This window comes from Pseudopipra pipra, chromosome 11 (assembly GCF_036250125.1).
Source record: "Pseudopipra pipra isolate bDixPip1 chromosome 11, bDixPip1.hap1, whole genome shotgun sequence".
NCBI classification, from domain to species: Eukaryota; Metazoa; Chordata; class Aves; order Passeriformes; family Pipridae; genus Pseudopipra; species Pseudopipra pipra.
The window spans coordinates 21,005,354-21,020,333 of record NC_087559.1 but is presented as its reverse complement, the minus strand read 5'-3'; positions in this window follow the sequence as shown (position 1 = coordinate 21,020,333).

Genomic DNA, 14,980 nt, shown 5'->3' with positions numbered 1-14,980 from the left:
ACTTGGATTTTGGGTTAAAAACCACTCTGCCTCAATCCAAGCGCGCTACTTAGAGGAGATAAGTCCCTCATTCCAGCCCTCTTGCCACTGAAGACACTGAGCTTCCAGCAGCTGCCCCCAGGGATCCATCAGGTCCAACAGCCCATCTGAAATAAGGAAGTGCAAGCCGGGAACAGGGCAGAGAAGGAAGATCTGTTCTTGCACAACTCAGTTGTCACCATTATAACTTCCTTGTGGGGGAGGTCTGCAGGGGGATAACTGAGGGGCCAGCAGTAGGCACAGAGAAACAGCTGGACTGTGATTGTGCTCATCAGGGAATTATTCCCTTATCTGTGTTGTTTCACTTCTGCTATTAGTGCACAGAACAACCACCTGGGGTGTGGCCTCAGCAGTAAACATTCATGGCATAATGGCTTGTGCTTATGTTGTCTTGTCCTGTCACTTGTTCCTTGGGAGCAGATCCTGACACCTCCCCCAGCTCCACCCTTCAGTCAGGGTGATGCAGAGAGTGAGAAGGTCCCCTCTGAGCCTCCTTTTCTCCAGACTAAACATCCCCAGCTCCCTCATCTGCTCTTCACAAGACTTACTGTCATTACCTACTCTCTTTATTACCCTAAAGCACTATTTTATGGGACCACTGTTTGAGGTTTTGAGGTGAGAAATGACATAGACTTGAATGTCTGGAATTAAATACTAAAATGCAAGCTTAGAAGAAAATGGCATAATAAAACAAGTTTAGAGAACATCAAGGGACCAGTGTCCTGAGCTTTGCTCTGGAAGAAGGGAAATTGTGCTCAGTTTCACCATTCAAAGTTATAAAATTGTCAACATGAAACACTATGCATGTGTTGCATTTAAGATTCTCATTTTCACAAAAAGCTTACCCCCATATATGCTCAGAAAAGTTTTTTTTCTTCCTTCTTTACATACTCTGTATTACTTAACATTCAATATTTTATCATATGTTGTGTTCTCGACTCATCCTTCTCCTTTGCAAATCACAGGCTTGTCCAGGGGTTTCTGGCATGTTAATTTTGTATTTCAGTGTTCTGGTTTGAATTTCTTTGCCTTATGAAAATCAGCTCCTCAGAGATTATGAAACTGGGACTAGTAGATGGGTTTATTTTTATTTGTTGCTGGCTTTTCAAGAAACAATTTCAAATTTTCCAAGATATTTTATTGCTATAGGAGTAGCCTCATTAGCAGCTTATATTATATAAAGATGCATATGAGAGAATGCTATGGCACCACTCTGCTCTCAAAACATTGTCCCTTTGGAACAAGCTCTGCACCAGGAGCTCACCATCGTGTGCCCTGGCCCAGCCACCTTTCCATTGTCTCTTTTTCAGCACCACCACTTCTGCAAAGGCCACTTTTCCCTCTCTAACCCTGTGTTCTGCCATAATCAGAATTCCTCTGGCGAAGCAGAGTCAAAAATAACCTGAGCCCTTTCCTGTGCTGGGTGCTCCCAGCTGCAGGGAGCGGTCCCAGGGCACGTGTGCCAGCAGCCAGCAGCTCCAGGGACCCTGCAGTCAGCACAGGGAGTGAGAGGAGGAGGCAGAAGGCCACAGCCCATGGTACATTAACCAGGAAAGTTTGGAAATGTAAAACTCAATGGGCTGTCAGAACAATGTTCCTCTGAAACTCTGCACAGACCAGCATTTTGTCAATGCAAGTACAAATGACAAAACTGGCTAAGTCTTCAAACGAGCCAGGGATATTTTTTTAGGGGCTGATGTATGCAAGGGGAGACAAAAGAGGAGAATAATTCATTTTCCTTAAAATCCCTAACAAGTGCATATGCTGGAGAGCTGAGTGGCAGCCTGTCCAAGCAGGGCAGGAGCTTGTCCCTTTGATGCAGTGAGATGAGCAGTCCCAGCTCAGACCAAGTGGACAACCTTCCCCTTTTGAACTGACCTCGTTCAGACCTTGTTCAGACCTCTGTGCTGCCTTCACTGGCCCTGGCAACATCCTCGTGGATTTTAAAGAGAAACAAACTGCAAGTTGTATGACTGCATTAGAGCTCAACTAGTGTTACATATCTTAACTCTACAACCACTTTTAGTTCCTACAGGGTCTGTATCTGCTCAGTGCAGCTTATCCTTATTTCCCTCCATCACTGGAGAAGCCTGAGGATCTTGGCTAGGCCAAGACTCCATTCCTTTGAACACTGCAAGAACACAAAGCCACGAGCAGTAGTTTGTGGTTTACCTTGGTTTTCAAGACAGGGCAAAAGATTCATTGACCAATTTCTACGTATCCATTTGTTTCTGCTATGAATAACAGGTCCAAATCCACAATATGGCAGTGACCTGTCCATTCCCATGGCACGGTGACATCCCTGGCTGTGTGAGGACTTGTATAGGTGATGTTTTAACTGCATGAGCCTGTGCTGCAAGTTGTTCCTCACAAGCTCCCAGTAATTCCTCACATGTTTCTGTGAGGTGTGTTAACCTGCAGGCTCAGAGCTGGATGACCTCCCTGTTATGCTGGTTAACTCCCAGCCCAAATCTACAATCTCAAACCAGATGACAATCCACCTCTTCATCTACAGGTCTTTTTAGAACACCCTGGAGAATTCAGCATCTTCTCACAAGAGCCAGGACAACCAGTTCTGACTGGGTGCAGTGGTGCTTTTCTAGTCTGAGATGTGCTGCTGGGCTGCCCAAGCAGCGTCCTCTGAGGAAAACTTTCCAAAGCTTTATGTCCTTTGTTGATTTGAGGCATGTCATGGAGCATTCAGATGAGCAGCTCAGCAGGAGTGAAAAGCTCCAGTTGTGCAACACACAGCTGCAGACAAGATCCTGGGCAATAGCTCTTCCTCCAGCTCAGTTATTTGCTGAATGCTCCTCTGTTGCAAATTAATTTCCATTCCAGTCCCATCAGACAATGCAGTCAGGTACTGAGCAGGAGGGAAGCACCAAATTCCACATGAAAACTCACCTTAAAAACACACCCTCACTTAAAATTAACATTCACTGTAGGCCAGGAATTAAACCCACTATCTGTTTTTAGATTTGACTCCAGGAAAATATTCCCTGAACTGCAGACACGGCAAGGAAAGCAGAGGTGGGAATCATGCAGAGAGTGCACCTCCTGGAAGGCTGCATCCTAATGGGAAAGGAAAAGAATAGCCTTAACTTGGAAGGTACTCAGCATCTATTTAACTGGTCCCCACCAGGTCCAGCTTCCAGTTCTGTTCTGGATAGGGATCTTTCCCAGAATTTTGAATCTTGCATTTCACAGGCATGACATCATCTTCACACACCACCCCCTGATAAATCTTGTAAAACCCATAGAATTTATGCCACCTGGCCGTGGTAAATATTCATTATTACTGCACACTTCCCACATTCAAGGTAACATGTCTTTTCTAGAGACATTGCTGATGGCTGTGATGACTCAAATAGAATGAGCTCCTTTTTCCTACCATCTTTCTGAAAGGAATTTCTGCAAAAGCAGCTATTTACTCACCAAAGCTGTCTAGCAGACTTCATCAAAAAGGCACCAACACCTGGCCCCTAAATTCAGAAAAATTCAGCAATTAATACTGACGCTAAAATCTGATTATTTTACACACAACATGCGACATAAAATGGCTTTAGAGACTGCAATAGGCATTCTCCTAAAAGAAATATGAGGGCAGCATATCTTTTTGAATAATGTCAGCCTCTTCCAGCATAGATGGATTTTAAGTGGCTTAATGATTAGACAACAGCTAAAATAACTCAAAACCAGAGCCTGGTGTTATCACTCAATCCATTTCTTCTCTGAAAAATACATCATGAAGAAATTTGGTAGCACATGAACACGTCTCAATTTTTAAGACAGATGAGGTTTTGCTTATGGGAAGCTGAGAAACAGAGGCAAAGGATCCATACCAGAAATTGTCAACCAAGCTATGATAAATAAATTAGGAGTGTGCTGTCCTCCCAGCAAACAAGCAACTAAACATCACTGAGTAATAACACATGGTAAAAACATTACTGTGACATGTAGCTCTCCCCCATCTGTCACACACCAGATATATGTGATTTTAACATGTTCAATCTGCTCTGCTGCAGAACATTGAGCCCAATTGCCTTGGGACACGTGAGAGATTATGTTCAAAGAAACATTAGGTGGTCATTAGAGTAACTTAGCAGCTAAAGAAAGCTTATCTAGCACTGAAAGACATCAAATTAGGCTCCCCTTTTAGGGATGATTTGGGTTTGGAGCAGAGCTCTGCTTAATAGAAAGAGCACATTAAAAATAACTTAGATTTGTTTCAGAGGCAGAGTTGCTAAGAAGCATTATATGTAAAGAAGGGAAAATAACACATCTTCCCTGGAGAGATGATCTTCGTTTCTGCAGCACAATATGTAGTTTTGGAATTAAAGCTCCACCATTGCTTTGTTTAGTCTGTCAGCACCAGATTTTCTTGGCCTTGCTTTTTCTAGAGAACAAAATTCAGCTGGCGTAAATTTCCACACAAAACTAACAGTAACATGAAACTTGGGACTTCATGTTTGTTTGTTATTAGCTAAAACACACGTACAACAAATTCTTGACAGAACTGGCAGTGAAGGAAGGCAGACATCACACATCCCCAAACATCAGTTACATTTCCTAACATTTGGGAAACTCTCGAGAGCTATAAGGTTTAAATGCAAAATGCCTACATGAAAAGAAAATGGCTCAAAGCAGAGAAGTTACTAAGTCACCATAAAACACATATTTTTCATTTTCACTTCTGTCTCTTACAATTTCTACGTCGATAGCTCCCTGCATCACCACAACTGGTCATAACTTGATGGACAATTTCCAGAGGGGACAGAACCCTTGCAAACACTGAAGCAAAGTACTCAAAACCATTTTAATAGAACACTTTAAAATAAAGTGTTCTATTAAATAAACTAACTAAATAAATACACTAAATAAAACATTTTAATGGTGCTGAAAAAAATGACATAATTTTTAAAGAGCAGATACTTGCAGATAAAATTTGGAGCAGATATGGAAGGGAGGTTGTTATGGACATAGTCTTTGTCCACGTCAGAATCTGAAAAGGTTAAAATTTCCGAGGTAAATATTTCTCATTTTTCTGCCACTTAGAGGCAAAAGCTCACTTCAGCTAAATAATTTGGTCATGAAAATAGTAAAGCTGGAAAACATGAAACATCTCACAGGGGCTAATTCATCCTCCAAAGCAGCACCTCTGATACTTCCCATGTGCAGAACTTACTTCTCACAGAATGTCAACACCATGTTAAAAGGTTGAAGGGATTGTTCAGCCTGGAGAAGAGAAGGCTCCAGGGAAAGCTCAGAGCCCTTTCCAGTGCCTAAAGGGGCTCTGAGAGCTGGAGAGGGACCTGGGACATGGGCCTGGAGGGACAGGACACAGGGAATGGCTTCCCTCTGCCAGAGGGCAGGGTTAGATGGGAGATTGGGAAGGAATCCTTCCCTGGGAGGGTGGGGAGGCCCTGGCACAGGGTGCCCAGAGAAGCTGTGGCTGCCCCATCCCTGGAAGTGTCCAAGGCCAGGTTGGACAGGGCTTGGAGCAACCTGGGCTGGTGGAAGGTGTCCCTGCCCATGGCAGGGGGTGGAATGAGATGGACTTTAATGTCCCTTCCAACCCAAACCATTCTGTGATAAAAGTCAAATTGAGAAAAAACTTAAGAAAAAGCCCAGCTGCCCTTTCCAGAAAAAGTGCCTTCAACCCTAACATGCTGGCTTTCATTTGGAGCTAAAAATAATTAGGCTAAACATCAAATCCTTGTTTCCTTCACAGCTTCCTTTTCCCCCAGTGCCTTCAGTGCTTACAAACAAACCAGTGTGGAATGTCTTTGGGTGTCAGGGGTGAGAAATTCAGCTACCAGACATCGCAAGGAGACAAGCTCATTCTGCTGGACGTGTCTCTGTCGTGGACAGGTCTGTGGAGCAGCTGTGCTGATTTTTAATCAACTGTGCTGCTTTCTAACATTTTGGCACCTGCTGACCTTAAGGGAATGTAATGACATCACATGCATTTAAGAGTAATAGGCATTTACTACTTGTGTAGCTAATGATCCAGATCAGTAAGATCCTATTTCCTAAGGCTGTCAAGAGCCACATATGGCAGAGAATGATGCAAAGGATAAATGCCAGGGAGAACACAGGAAGAAGTGTGGCTGCATTTATTTGATGAGTTTCTCATCACCTTTCCTGTGATGGGTACAAAACTTTGGGTCTATTTTGAAAAGAGAAGAAAGAAGTGACCCGTTTTCTTTCTCCCAAGGCTGAGTACACCCCCTAGGCAGCTTGATGCAAATTGTAATTATTCAAGAACTAAGAATGGCAGCATTTATGATTAAAAATGAAAGACAGTTTTATACAGGAAAAAATGGGTATTAGACGACATTGTGTTTCTTGTTAATTATTACATCGTGAAGGGGTGATTTTATTTTTAAAGATTTTATTATGCAAATATTTCCTAACACTTTAGAAATTAATCAGAACAAAAAATATTTTGAGTAAGTTATTGCAGATGACATACTTTTATTAAGATGTACTCATGGTTAAAAAACCCTGCCTTTTCTTTTCTCTTTCAGAACCACAGGAAAACACGCTCTTGACATACACGAGCTCTTTGCGAAGACAGAAATTACTCCAGGTACAAAGGAACCCCGTGATTTCTAAATTTACTAATGTGACATGGCCTGTCACAAGGCTCTGCTATTTGCTGCCCTTTTTAAGAGATGTGTGTGGGGAGAAAAGGTACTGAGGTTAAGTGACCTTTCCTTCAATAAAATCAATCTGTTAAAGTACTGATTAGAATAAGGAGCCCTCATTGCTGAAAGTGTCCAAAAAAACAACTATTGGCACTTTGTAATAATGTTTAGTTGAAAAGCTGGTGTTGGGTTGAATGTTGTAAATGATGACCTTGGAGGTCTTTTCCAACCTTAATGATTCTATGATTTCCCTCTCCACTTGGAAACAAGGAGCATTATGAAATTGTTAATTAAAAGGTATATTCTTAATTCCAAGCTCTGTCTAATAGAGCCTGATGTACTTCTGGGAGAAAAACAACTTTGTGGTGTTCAAAGAAAGAGGCCAAAGCAAAAATGCAGATGCAGAGTGGAGAGAAGGAGGCAGGGTTGGGGTTAAAGCCTTCAGCAACATTTTTCTTGGCAAAAAGCTGAAACCCGAAGATTTGCACCTTCCAAGAGGGCAAAGCAGGGAGAAGCAATTCTAACGGGCCTTCATCCAAAAACTACCCCATTCAAGGTAGAACTATTTTTCCTGCCAAATTAAGATCCATTTTTTGGGCAGGTGATGAGAGTTCAATACAAACATAGGGGAGAATCATCCCTTAAAAAGCCACTTGAAAAAAAAAAAAAAAAAGCAGTAGAGTAGGAGGAAAAATCTGCTCAAGGATTCTCCTGTCTGGCAACAGCACTGAGGAAATGTTAGTCATCCATCCAACTTGTTCCCAGAGAACACATGCAAGTGATGCTCTGTTACGGGTTTATTTAGGTCTTGATTTTTATTTCTGTCTTCACTCTAAATTTGAAAGAACAAGTTTCATTGTCCTTTCATCTCAGTTCACACTGTCTTTATAGTTGTTAATGTTCATTTATTTCAACAATATTTCCCTACGTTTGGAAAATATCAATTCAATACTTTCAGGACATAAGAATAAGATCACAATAATTACCCACTGTGCTGTCCCACACAGAAATTCCTCAGTGCACCAGTACAGGACTAAAGGGAATGGACACGTAATTCAGAGTACAGGAGACCTCTGTCCTTTCCCAGATCCATTGTGGGTAACAGCACAACACTGGACATTCGGAAATGTCTCATGGCATCACAGGAAAAAATGGGCTGGACAGGACCTCTGAGGGACAGTTTGTCCAAGTTTCTCGAGGCAGGCCTGACTGTGAGGTTAGGTCGTTGCCTGGGGTCATATCCAGTTTGGAAATCCTCCAAGGATGGAAGCACTGGATGAGCAGGTGCTCCAGTGTTACCCACTCTCACTCTGAAGGTGATGAGTTCTCAGGTGTTTACCAGGACAGGTTTTACTTTAAATTATCAGTTTCTTTAAAATTTCAGGCTTCAGACTGGCGTTCCTTTTCACACAGTCCTCAGTGAAGCTATTTTGGAGCAAGTGGGAAGTTCTAACTACCCAGGCTGAGGCACCATCCCACCAGAACACAACCCATTTATATGAGGTATTTAAAACCAAAGTCAGGTTTTCACATCACAGATTTTGTCTCGGGATGGTGAAAGAAAAGTAATTTGGTTCTTTAGCAGAAGCTCAGCAAAACTGATACCACAGAGACAACCACTAATGAGCACATCCTTCATCTAAATCAAAATGAAATTTCCCAAACTGCTCCTAGAAATCTTAAGGAGAAGATGGATGCTGCCCATACAACTGATCTCTGAGGGATAGGATGGGATTGCAGGGATCCCATCGTAGGGATCGTAGACCACAGGTAGTTTTCATAAAAGCTACTGATTTATGGCTTATGTTCCCATCTTTGATTTTAAACCAATTATTTTATTTTTCCCGACAAGCCTTTTATTTTAGTTAGACACCTTAATATGACAATATGACGTGTACTTCAATAAATGAGAGATTTAATTAATCCAAGATTGGTTTATAAACACAGCAGATCCCATCACACTTTTTAGCTCTCCTTATTCCATCAGTCTACTTAATCTCCAATAACAACACTAACAGCTTCTTACTAAATGTTTTCATCTTTTTTTTTGATTTTTAATCACAAGTATTTTATGTTTTATAACCTCTTCTGCTAAGAAAATCATAAACACATTCGAGAGTTATTTCAAATCCTTCCTTACATTCTTTCTTCTCACTGTTCCCATTTCACCAATGATTTCTTTCTTTGTCCTAAAACAAGATTCCAACCCCATCAAAACCAGAAATTTTTTGTTATCACAAGTGACCATTTTTTAGAAAGTCTTTCACAGAAAAATATAGTGAGTGTTCTTCACCTTACAAGCCTTCTGGCATGGAGCTGACATCATACATACATATGGTTCTTTGCTGAGACGAGCCTCCAAGCAATTCAACAACGTTGCCAGCAAAGATTAAGGACATACCAAGGTCAAGAGAAAGTAAAAAAACCCCAAAAATAATAATTGAAAAAAAACTAGTGAGACTTGCTCTGTTAAAATATTTTAGTGCAGACAAACAATCCTAAAACCCAGAAAAAAATAAAACATATCTGGATATTATCAGAGGCAGCATGCCCTCTGAGAAAAATTTTCAATGTTTAATTATTTAAAATTAAAAAGGCAGCTGAGATAAAGCAGCATATGACACCACTCAGATAAACCTTTTAATAACATCAACATCAACTTTAATAAAAACTATATTTTTAAACAGAGCGTAATGGGGATTAAGCTGATTTACTGAAATTGTGTCTGAGAATACACTGGTTGAATTTAAATCTAAATTGTTTATATGCAAATCTGGAAAAAAAAAACCCGTAAGGACCAAGATTTGCAAGATCTGAGGCTAATGAAACCAGATATCATGTCACAGAGTTTAGATGGCCCAGAGTTAATGGCTCTGTGACATTATGAACGTGCTGCTTCTTGGGTTTATGTTGGGATAACAAGATTGAAATGGAAATCTCTCAAAAGAAAAGCAAACTATTCAGGTAAACACTCTAGAAATGGCAGTTTTCCGAAGCTCAGAACTCCAGGGCAGAGACTGAATCCGATGTGGATTCCCAAGGTCCAGGCAGTGCCTTATCCCCCTCCCACACCTCTGTATTCCCTTGGACACATACAATATGTGGTTTCTTTTTTAAGTCCTTAAATTTTACCAAAATGCCACAAAAGAACAAAATCCAATTGTATTCTCCCTTTGGCAATTCCCCAGTCAAATGGTTCCCATCAGTGGGAATTCCCTGCTGCCAATTGGGTTTAAAAATCAGTCTGCAGGGAAAAGCTGTGTGTGAGAGGGAGTGGAAAATGTCCTGGTGTTGGCAGCTGGCTGAGATGCTGCTCTGGTCCTCTGCCACAGCTCTCCCAGGTTTCAAAGTAGAACGAGTTTATTTTCTCCCCCCATTCCCCTGTCCAGCCTTCCAGCACCAAAGCAGAGTTCAGGCCACCTCAATAAAACCTAAATTTAGAGTTTAGCAGAACATCATCCTAATCTCCCAGTCCCTACGGTTATTAGAAACTACCTACTCTGTCAGAATTCCACTTCCCTCCCTCTCCCACCAAAAAAAGCACAATGTAAGCAGCTCCAGCAAGTTGTCTTCCCAGGAGACTTGGAGCTTTGTAAAATTTGTATCCTTTGAAATATCTTGGTGTGGATTTTGCCTCATTTTTATGTCATCCACCAAAACACAGGCTCTAGTCTGTCTGTTGAGAAGCATTACAAGCTTCTCAAGAAACATCACAAGGAGCTTTCCACACAAGACAACTTCCATCTCTGGGGTCTTCAGCATGGGATGGACATTGACTTGTTGGATATCATTGTCTAGAGAAGAGAAACAAAATTATTGGAGGGTTTGAGCACCTCTCCCTAAGAGGAAAGGCTGAGACAGTTGGGATTGTTCAGCCTGGAGAAAGGAACGCTTCCAGGGGACCTAATTCTGGCTTTCAAGGGCCAGAAGGGAGCTAAAAAAAACACAGAGAGAGACCATTTAACAGGGGTAGCAGTGACAGGAAAAGGGGGAATGATTTCAAACTGACAGAGAGTAAGGTTAAATTGAATATTAGGAAGAAATTCTTCCCTGTGAGGGTGGGGAGGCCCTGGCACAGGTTGCCCAGAGAAGCTGTGGCTGCCCCATCCCTGGAAGTGTCCAAGGCCAGACTGGGAGGGGCTTGGAGCAATCTGGGATAATGGAAGGTGTCCACGCCCATGGCAAGGGGTGGAATGAGACTGTCCATTCCAACCCAAACCTGTCAGTAAAAGGTTGTTTGGCTCAGATCACGAAAATTACATATATGCCCAATCTCTACTGGAATCAAGGAGAATTTTTGTGGATTTAAATCTAAATCCAGTGGCAGAAAAAGCTCACCTGGCTTCTTGCTTGGCAGTGATCCCTGTATAAAATATCTGAAACTAGCAAGTTCCAAATTTACTCTGTAATTGATGTAAGGATTTGGTGTCAGTACATTTCAGATTTGATTTACAAAGCCACTGTGAGAATCTGCTTTAAGGGACCATCCCCTCCTCAGTTCCCACCTGAACACTGGAGTTCAGCAAGGATTTTTTGGGATAAAGGCTGGAGTACCCCTGCTCAGGAGCACCCCTGACATCTCTTATTGCTCAAAACTGTTACACTTCCCAAACTCACTAGAAAAAGTCAAGTATTTATTCTGTCATTTTCTAGGAGGCAAAGAAGAAATGGGGTTGAAATGGGGCTGGTGAGGTGTTTTGATCATCAAGTCATGTTGCTTTATGGCCACTACATGCAGAGCCAGAGCTAATTGTTAATCTGCTCAGTGCTCCCTCACAAGCTCTGTCAACACCGAGTGTTCTGCATACAAATATTCTGCACAGCCTCCTCTTCCACCTACAGTTCCTGTTATTGCAGGACAACACCTGTATTTCAGCACATGCATTTAAAAAGGACATGAAACTCAAACAGCACTGTGGGCACTGCCCTTCATAGATTGCACTGCCCAGGGAGCCCATGGGTAAGAATCCATTCTGTGCCTATTTCTTCAGAGGTTTTCGTGCAGCCAATTCTGTGAAATAAGAGGCCAATTTAAATGTGCTGTTTCTGCTTACACCTGTAGAAAAAAATTGTGAGTTGGTGCCATTTTTTGCTTCGAGTCTGGTTTGGATGGTTTCGGATGTGATTCCACAGTTAAGCTTATCTGATAACAAAAAGCCTGGAACAGATCCTTTCACTGGCTTTTCTCCTAAAATTCCTAAGGTGTGAACTAAATCTTTTGCTCTGCCCACAGAATCTGGCAGAATGGCACACCACCCGTCTCCTTGGTTCCTAACACAAACCAGAATAGGTTGATGGAGATAATTTCATGAGATCCAGATCCTGAGACCCGACTCCTAATACAGGACTCGGTTAAAATTATCCATCTCCTCTAATACCTGGAGCCACTTCTTGATGGGAGGGATCTCCTTCCCTCATTATCCCAATTCATTCCAGACTTCAGAGGGTTCAGCCCAAGCAACTTAAACCTTTTCATTCCAGCAACCAGAATTTCCTCCAGTGCATTTTTGCATTCTGCTCACTCTAGGGATCCCAGATTTTTTTGATTTCCAGATGACCAACCTCCTTTACACAATAACACATCTGCTGGCTGAATCCTGTTTGGTGAGAAAGGCAAGACAAGGCATCTCTTTGGTGAAAGAAATGCACAGGAGAAGAGCTTCAGCAAAAGATTTTCTGTCTCAGTGCCAAAATGAGCAATGCAATAAGGGCCATATCTGTTCATGCTCCCACCTCTTCCCCTACTGCTGTTTCCCTGCACAGGTTACTCACCTCCAGTTGCCAAGCAACATGCCTGTCTCACATGCTCTGCATCCCAGTGTGGGAGAAAAAAAAAAAGGGAAAAAAATATATCCTGCAGGGGCAAAATTATGCTGACAAGTCGGGAGCGTAAACTTTTTCCTCTCCTCCCTTCCCTTTCTCCCATGCTCAGTGTCTTTCACACTACATTAAACCTCATCCCACTGCTCTCCAGTGCAGCAGCACCACAGTCCTTGTTTAACCAGAGCACACTCCCAGGAGGACTTGCTTACAAAAACCAGAAGAAAGGGGGTCAGCTCACAAACATTATTCCTTTCTGCTGAAAGTATTGAAATTCCCTCTGAACAAACAGCAAGGCTCCCAAAGGATGTTGCTCTCACAAATGTTTAAATCCTGCACGTGCCACGGTAATTTAGGACAAGTTAGAGACACAGAGCATTGTGTATTCTGTAGCAATATAAAGCCCATTTTCTTTACTTTTCTTATTATCAAAGGCTTTAAAATTTGACCATAAAGCATAACTCCTCCAGGCTGCAATTTATTTCTGATGCGAGGTCGCAGCACTGCCTGAACTCTCTTTTTCTTCTGTTATCCACACACACTAAGAACATCTTAAATAAATAATAAAAATAAAATTCACTTAAGCTATTCAGCAAATTTGAAGTTAATCTTTTTATATGCTACTCTATTCCTGTGCAATCCAATTACTTGAGAGGAATATCACCAGACTGCCAATGTAGTAGAGACATATTTGTTTAGAAAGTAGACCACCTCCAGTAAAACAACTGCAATGTTCTGCTTTCCTTTATCAGTACTAATTCCCCCCCTTTTTTTGTCCACAGAACACTCCCCACCCTCAATATTTCCCAGGAATTCCCATAGTGTTAAGCTTTCATTAAGTGTACCATAAAATGAAATATAGTTCTGTGCTTATGTTCATACCTTGGTTTACAGCACTGACTTGTTCAGCAGGACATTTTTCCTTGCCTTATATACCCCTTAGATCCCTCCTTTACCTCTTCAAATAATGAGTGTTCAGCACAGAGAAATGACTTTTGCTGCTACAACAGTTACTTTTCCAACAGGTAATACATATTTGCAACCTAAAACTGCCCATAAACAGTCAAACCTGGTAACACATTTCTGCCCCATCAAAAAAAATTAAAACACCCCAAAAGTTCATTTTAGAATTAAGCCAACTGAGCATACTCCTGAAACAAGGCCTCAAATACAAATTTATCTGATTCAAACTGCAATTTTCTAATTAAACTGAAAGATTTTCAGATCTTCTGAAAATTCAAGGCTGAGGCAATCACGATTAAATGAATTTTTTTTTTGTTTTCTCTGAATTTTCTGAGAAAGAGCAGGAGAAGGTAGAGTGCAGCAGGGCAGTGGTTTCACAACCTGGGTGTCTGTGGCACTAAAATGGTTAGAGACAATTATTAATGTGGATTTCAAAACAAAAGACACATCCCACACTCTGAGCCCTTTCCTATGGACTACCATGACCGTGGCACACATTTTATCACCCAGTATCTTCACACAAGATTTGTGTAATCCTGAATAAGACCCTCAAAAAATCATGAAGGGATAGAATATGTCTCCAGTGGACATCAGTACATCCTTCTCTTCTATAAAATGCAAAACATCAGCAGGGACCTGTGGGTCTCTGTAGCTGAGCAAGGATCCTGCATCCCTTGTGGGCTGACGATGTAAGGAGGTCACCTCTCCCAACTTCCCTTTTCCAGCCTGAAATTCCTCAAAAACAAGCTCCCAGGTCCAGGTATCTTATCCCACTATGTTCATGGATGATGTACCACACAAACCCTCCATGGATTTACTGACCAGGAGACTTTTAGCAACCGCTGTGCTCCAGGACACTTCAGCTGGTCCATTCATTATGGTTCCTTTGTGATGTGACAGGTTTATATCTTGTCAACACGGTGGCATCATCACATCCAGCCAGACTAAATATAACCTTTTATTGACCCACAACTTTGAAAACGTAAATCTCTGCAAGAGGAAAGAGTGCTGTGCAGAAAACACACAACAACTGTGCCTGAATCATAGCAGACACTTGATTTTCTGTTCAACAAGAAGAGTGAGGGGAAAAAATGGAAAAAGATTTACAGTGTTTTGCCCACAATTGTGAGCAAAGTGATATATTTTGTTTGGGGTTGTAGATAGCAGTCCCAGCCTGCAAGCCCAGGGAAACATTTAGCTGTGTAGTACTCCTTCAATACAACACTATTCTGTTTCACCTCCTAAGTCACTGAGAGAGTAACATAAATCTCACAAAAAAGAACAGGAATAGGCATTCAGTTCTAGGAGTCTAGTGGTTAAAATTGATATTTACAGGGAAAACGTGTTTTCACAGGCAGTCTCTCAAAATAGGAATGCACTCCACTGTGCAACCTTGTTTAGAATGCTTTTTAGAAGAATCAAAAGAGCTTGATGAAGAAACAAGACTTTCAGAGCTAATTTAAGGAGACAGACGATTAGTGGCTTTAGGTTGAGAGAATGGTGAAATA